Genomic DNA, 7,532 nt, shown 5'->3' with positions numbered 1-7,532 from the left:
AAAATTTTCATAAATTTCAACATTTGTATTAGGAGAGCATAAGTTGCATCGGGTCTTTTTCAAAAAATAACTTGAATTTTCCATTACTTTTCGACTAACCCTCGTATTTGGCTCAAAACTGAAAATTTTCATAAATTTCAACATTTGTATTAGGAGAGCATAAGTTGCATCGGGTCTTTTTCAAAAAACAACTTTTGAATTTTCCATTACTTTTCGACTAACACTTGTATTTGGCTCAAAACTGAAAATTTTCATAAATTTCAACATTTGTATTAGGAGAGCATAAGTTGCGTCGGGTCTTTCTCAAAAAACTTGAATTTTCCATTGCTTCTCGATTTCGATTTTTGTTCATATACGTGGAGCGCCCTTGAACGGAAAAACGTAAAAAACACCACAAATAGTAATTTTCGGACAAAAATAAAGCAAGCCACAGCTACTTCTTATCATTTATTAATCGATTATCCATATCAGTTATCATTTACTGGCGAATTAAGCAAAATTTTGTCCTAATGTTCGATTTCGGTTCCCAAAAAAAAACCATGTATAGCTACCTGTCGATGGTTTGGGAACCGAAATAGAACTTCTGCCAAATATTTTTGCTTAATTCATCGATAAATGATAACTGATAATATAGATTAACCGATAAATGATATACAGAGCTCCCGCTTGCTTTATTATTGACAAAAAATTATTATTTAAGGTGTTTTTACGTGTTTTCGGTCAAAATCCACCCACATTTACGAACTAAAATAGAACTTTTGTTGAAAATTTTTGCTTAATTCATCAATAAATCACATCTTTAATCAAAGATTATTCAATAAATTATCCAAATACGCTTTCGTTTGCTTTAATTATTCAATAAATTGCTTCTTACGTCTTTTCGGTCAAAATCCACCCACGTTTACGAACTAAAATAGAACTTTTGTTGAAAATTTTTGCTTAATTCATCAATAAATCACATCTTTTATCAAAGTTTATTCAATAAATTATCCAAATACGCTTTCGTTTGCTTTAATTATTCATTAAATTGCTTCTATATTAAAGATTATTCAACAAAAAAAACTAATAAAATTGAAATACATTTTTATTAATTACACCCATTATTTACACTAATTACAACAAACATATTTATTTCAAGTAACTATATAATACATAATACATCTAACGTATTTAATAAATAACAGTTAACAGAACTTATAAAATGAACACAATTACAAAACCAAAAAATTAATTAACAGTTTACAGAGTAAAAAGAAAAATACCTGTAAGAGAAAGAAAACAAATCACATTTATATGCAATAAAAATCTTATAATACTTACAAACTGTTATATTACCATTTAAACACAAGATTAAGGAGAAAAAAGTCTCCCTAACCCTCTGTGGCCTCCGCATCTCCCCTTATAGCCACCCTATCCACCCAAATGAATTTTAATTGTGAAAGCGTTAAAAATATTTAATTTAATTTTAACATTTATGCCAAAAGATCAATTTAGAAACATTTTAACTAACATTCTAAGTTACAATTACATAATATAACAGTTCATAAAGTAATAAACAAAATACCTGTAAAAGACAAGAAAACATGAAATTTCAAAGAAAATACAAAAAAGACAAACAATACGATGTCTTCAGTCTTCTTCGGTTACCTGAAAGCGAATAGTGCAATTACAAGGACTAACGACAAATACTAATAGCTTTGGTAGAAAAGATCGGACAGATTTCGCCAAGGCAAGCTGGGCAGTCGCCTATTGCTCCTATTCCAGATAACCCACTGTACCCTGTCTGAAAGGAAGTAANTTTGATCATTATTCATAACGCAGGAATTCATTATTCTAACTAAAAAGTTATCATACACATACAGAAATAGACAAATATTATTATTAGAGATAAATTACCGACGACGCGATTATAAAAAAAATGTTGTTAAAGAGATTAAGATGAAGACAAACAGATATCACTTTGAGAGACTGTTATGGTTGTAGGACTATAAAAATAAAATGCAATGATCTTTAAAAATGCAAAAATAAACTATAGAATTTAGATATCTTCGAAAGAAAACGTTGTTACAACTTTTTCAATCTTTGAACAGAAGATTAAAAATTCATTGTTTTGTATCTTATACTTGTTATTAATAAAGAGCAATTAAAATTAATTATATCAAGTATTCTCACCTTAATTAATTATAGACTGTAACGTTCCAACGTTTGCAGATATGAAAAGCAAACCAAGTCCAGGAGGAATGCCAAAGAAGAAAACTTGTTCTATTAGTGGAATTCAAGTAAATCTCCTCTTGTTCTCACTTATCTGTTGAAAATTAGCTGCATAATGTTGCGAGGTGAAGACGAAAACAGCAAATCAAGACAAGACATTGGTTGTTTCAATACCATCAATCTGAAATTCTCTTTCTCACCATTTGGACGATCTGCAGGAACGGACAAAAAGAAATATTACTTACATTATTAATTAAAGAAGAGATTAAATTAAGTAAAATATTAAATACAATAAAAATATACACGAAAAAGCAAGTAAAATACACAAATTATAAAATGGCGATGTGCTGTCAACTTTATTCAAAACATAGATAAATGCATAGGATAAATGTTACGAGGCAATATAAGTAACCATAGATGTCTGTACGCAATAGATAATTGACAGAAGAAAATCATAGATGCGGACAATAGATATCTGTTAGAGAAGAAAACCCATAGATGCCAGACATGGCAAATTACTATGAAAATAAGTACTATCAAAATAATAAACAGTAAAGCAATTTATTACCTCAAGGATAACTCTACGGTGCTCAAGTTTTATTCCTAAATATATCTATGTGAATTGGACTTCGTTCTCCAAAAATTGCACTTTCCAAGTCTAAGAGGACGGAACATTAACAGGGCTCCACAACTCCACATTTTGAATCCTTATTTTTTGTTTTCTTGTTCATTTAACAAGTTTAAATGATAACCTGTTGAAACAATTTAATGTTAGTTTCATCTTAACTATTATGTTTTAAAACATTAAGAACGGTCCAACTATAACAACTCAGAAGAGTAAAAAATTTTAACAGTAATTATTGTCAAACAAATGAAATACAAGATTTAGAAAGTCACAAACCATTTCATAAAATAATTATTTCTTACCCTTTCCACAAAAGATCCCATTCCAAGTCTAAGAGAAAGAAATGCGAGTGGCGTTCTGCTTCTTCACGTTTCCACTCCTTTCGATTTACTCTCTCCACGTTCATTTATTATATTTTGATGGAAACCTGTTGAGACAACTTAATATTAATTATATGTTAAATAAATTTTGTTGTTTTATTATGAAAGTTAATTACCATTGTTAACAACCGTGCCTTGTGAATTTTTCGACCAACACATCAGAAGCATTTTTAGAAATAAAAACAAGTCCAGGTAGTTCCTCCTTATAATCCAATGATGTCATCTCTAAGCAAGCCTGTATTTTAGAAACAAAAACAAGTCGTTAAAACCCAATTTCTAGAATAAGAAGGCAAAAATGAAACAGAATTTTTAGAATTTTAAGGGCAGAATAATATTTTTGAGAAATATTTTACATATTTTGGTTATAAAATGAAAGAAATTCTTGCAGACATGGTCACATCAGTATGAAAAATCTGCAATCATCGCCTACAACTGTTTTCAAGATTCTAAATTTTTTAACAAAACCCTAATTAATCGACCTCAAATAAAATAAGAATCTATAAAATTTCACAGTGGACGATCGTACAGGCAAAATGGACTCCCACGTTGCAGCACGAAACTAACATGCTACCGAAATAGTTCACGTAAAAAAAAATCTAATCTGTGGTAATAGAAGCCTATCAATCACTAAATAGAAACGTACTTTACACAATCAAATGAAAATCAAATAAAGATTAGGGCCAAATACCTTCAGGCGTAGTCTCCATTTATGGACAGCAGAAACGGTAACGGTGGCTTGTCGTCTTCTCGAAGATCGAAGACAAGATGACAGATAAGATCGAAGGAAAACTCATAGATAGAAATTACTTCTATATCTATGATAATAAAATGATATGATTTATAGGTGCGTCCAATTATGCTAACTCAGTTTAATTCGTAAAAAGAGACTGATCCGCCTTTAAAAAAATACCCTAATAAAACAAAGGCACTAACAGCATGTTTTAGCTAGCTTTCTAAGAATTAATGCAATATTTCCGAGTAAACCAATTAAAAATAATATTTATGTGGATCCTTGGTGTACTCATGGGTGCATTCTAATCAAGACTTAAAAACACATAATAATAATAAAAACTTTACCTTTTATCAAACAAAAAGAGTATTTAAAATACTAAGAGTATTTGTAATTGTATTGAAATACTTTCCAACGAAAGTATTCGTTATTTGTATTTAAATACACATTTTTGTTTATTTTATTTTATATATAAATTGTTTAGAAAGCTGTTATAATAATTATAATAATGCAAATATATTTTTCTAAATTTCTGTTAAACTAAAATGCAAAAATAAACTGCTTTTTTCTTATTGTTGTTACGATATCCCAACAAAAAAAAGGGGTACACTACATTCCTTCTTAATCAATCGCTATTTTTGATTTCGACTATTACTACTTTATTGTATTTTTATATTCTCGTTACAATTTCCACAATAAAGCTAACAGTTTTTTGTCCGCATTTTTAACTATAAGCATCTTTCTCTATCAGATATCCTATACGAAATTCTAATGTACAGGACACAAGTTAAAAATGCCCACATTAGAGGAATATACAAAACAAAGTGAGAAACATTAATTACATTAAGAGCGTTAAGTGTTATAAAATCATAATTATTTTCACAGACTGCTTACGTACCAAATAAATTTAGATTATTTTATTAAAAACTAAAAAATTTAGTTGCATACAAATTTCGACTCGCACTGTAACATTTTCATCTTTAGCTAGACCACAACCTACTTGTCAATTTCATTTGAATTTAAAATACATGCTTTTAATAAATTGTTTGTCTTTCATATAGGCAACCCACTTCACTACAATGTATTCTAACCGTCAGCCTGCAGTAGCAGTTCTGATTCCTTTAATTATTAACGACTCAACTTTTAAAATCAGGGTTGGAAGTAGTCACTAGTAAGTTTTAGCCGCATAATTTTAGTTAATGTCCACCCACGATTACTTTATTAGATTTTGGCACTTTCGCCCCTTTTCATAAGACAGAAATTAACATACGAAAAAGTAAATACGACGTCTTTAAATTACATAGGGGCTGAAAGCGTAGCTTTTAATTTCCAACTATAAAATTTGTTTCGCTGATATAACACAGCAACTTTAACACATTTTGGTACTTTCGGCTTGTTTAATAAGTAATCAAATTAATTTATGAAGAAATAAAAGCGACGTATTCAACTTGGGGATTGAAAATGTATTCCGGTAACTTTCCAACTATAGAATTCTTTTCACTGATGCCCCATAAGAATTTTAATACATTTTGGTACTTTCAGCTGGTTTAATAAGGGAGAAATTAATTTATCAAGAAATAGTAACAATTTCAAGTAGGAGTTGGAAGTGCAGCTCAGTAATTTCCAACAATAAAATTCATTTTACTGATGCCACAAAAGAACTTTACTACATTTAAGTACTTTTACGGCGTAGTACTTTAAGGGAGAAATTAATTTATCAATAGATAAAAATGACGTTTTTAAATTGGGGATTTTAGCCATTTCTCACAACAATTTTAATACATTTTGGTATCTGAAGGTTCTTTAACAAAAAGAAAACTAATTTTAAATTAAAGAACGAGTACAATTAATCCTACCTTTTCAATGTTGTATCGGTGTATTGGAAAGATGATTTTGAATACTGTATAATTCCACAGGTGACAACCCAAAACACTGACAGGAAACTCCATAAGCAAATAGCTTAAAGTACTAAAACAATGATTTTATTTTATCAAAATTAAGAAGTAATGTTAAATACCTTTCTTCATAAGTCTGAACTGCTGGCAAAAATGCTCTTAGGTTGTAAAGAATTTGCTGATTAGGCAAATTGTTTAAAATGTTGAAACAAAAGGAATATTGCTTAGTATAGTCTAAAATAAATGAAAAACTAATGTAACTCAGGAATGTATAAATATACACTATACTCACAGAATGCTCATCCAAAAACTTGTACTTTTTCGATAGGGTTGTAATTATCTCTAATTAATGTTGTTTTTTCCTTTTACGGCCTTATGAGGGTGGCATTCATTGCGTTAAACTTTGGCATACCTGTTTGTCTATTTCCAGTATAAATATCCTCTTGGAAAGAGGACTAGTACAATATTCACATATAAACAATTTAGTACCATAACAATATAGTGTAATAACAAAATTGCAAAAAGTAAGGAATACCGAAAGCTACACCAGTTTCTGTTACAACTGAACTAGAGAACAAATTTACAACTTAAATAAGTAATGTATCTTCAGTTACCGGAATTAAAAGTAGCTGCAATGATTAAAATTTAAAATATCACTATATAAAAAAAGATACGAAATGGAATAAAAATAGGTAGATGGAATTCTTCTCGTAACAAATACATTAAAGGAATACAAATAACAAAAAATGGCAACAAACGTCAGTTTCATTTATGCCAGAGACATAGGCATAGATATTACAGGACATAGACCATAGATACTAGAATCCTTACAATTTCTTACATAGATATTTATAGAAGAGGGCCATAGATACACTATACACCATTCTATGATTATTATTAAATTATGGAAGTACCTAGACTACAACCGCCGATAAACTAATAAATTACAGTTGATTACCCATCGGACTATGCACTTCACTGTGTTTAACTTAAAATTACTTATGCATGTGAAATGTTGTGTAGCACATACGTATAATTTGCTAAGCAGTAAACGAACAGGCATTTTCAATTCTTGCTAAAAATTAGTTCAATGTTTACGTAAAAGAAAATATATACACGCTTAATATATACGCTATTCTATACCAAAATATACTTTCAATACTTGTTAAGAATGTTTACCTGATAGAAAATAAGTACATGCTTATACTATTTAATTCTGAACTACATAATTATTTTTGAAAATTCTTGTTGCCAAACTTTTCTGTGTTAATCAAAAATACATGTTCAACGCCTTTCCTATTTTTTCAAAATACTCCCAAGTTAAATAAATAGGCATACTTTAGCGATTTTAATTCATTTTGCTATTCAGCTAATACATTTAATAAGTTAATAAATATTAAATCATACATAGTTAAAAATGTTTCACACACTAAATGAAACTGAAGTTTATGCAACAAATTTATTGTTTTTTTTTTTAAGTTATAATAATATCCCTAAAAGCAAAGCCCTTTTACAATAAAAAGCGGAACAATAAACTTTAACATTCCAAAATGTTATGTAATTAAAAAATAAAAACGTGTTACATACTTTAACTTATTTAACAAATAAAATAAATTATTTGTTTATTTAGAATTATGTATATACTTTGAAAGATGACAAGAGCATTAATTTTTATAGGGGGTAGAATAGAA

General features: G+C 28.9%; 1 long non-coding RNA gene across 3 annotated transcripts; it reads right to left on the bottom strand.

The window, feature by feature from the left end:
- Nucleotides 1-2,135: 2,135 nt before the first annotated feature.
- LOC108732983 lies at nucleotides 2,136-7,526 on the bottom strand. Of its 3 annotated transcripts, none has more exons than XR_001937171.2 (8): nucleotides 6,134-7,526; nucleotides 5,964-6,075; nucleotides 5,803-5,914; nucleotides 3,905-4,031; nucleotides 3,333-3,451; nucleotides 3,139-3,263; nucleotides 2,780-2,963; nucleotides 2,136-2,423 (listed from the first exon to the last, which is right to left on the bottom strand). It is a non-coding gene; the product is annotated as an uncharacterized LOC108732983 (long non-coding RNA). The 3 variants fall into 3 exon arrangements; XR_001937172.2 differs by having other exon boundaries at nucleotides 5,803-5,905; XR_001937173.2 differs by lacking the exon at nucleotides 3,905-4,031.
- Between the last annotated feature and the right edge of the window lie 6 nt (nucleotides 7,527-7,532).

This window comes from Agrilus planipennis, unplaced genomic scaffold (genome assembly GCF_000699045.2).
Source record: "Agrilus planipennis isolate EAB-ADULT unplaced genomic scaffold, Apla_2.0 scaffold22, whole genome shotgun sequence".
Taxonomy (NCBI): Eukaryota; Metazoa; Arthropoda; class Insecta; order Coleoptera; family Buprestidae; genus Agrilus; species Agrilus planipennis.
This window is presented reverse-complemented; position numbering and strand designations above follow the sequence as displayed.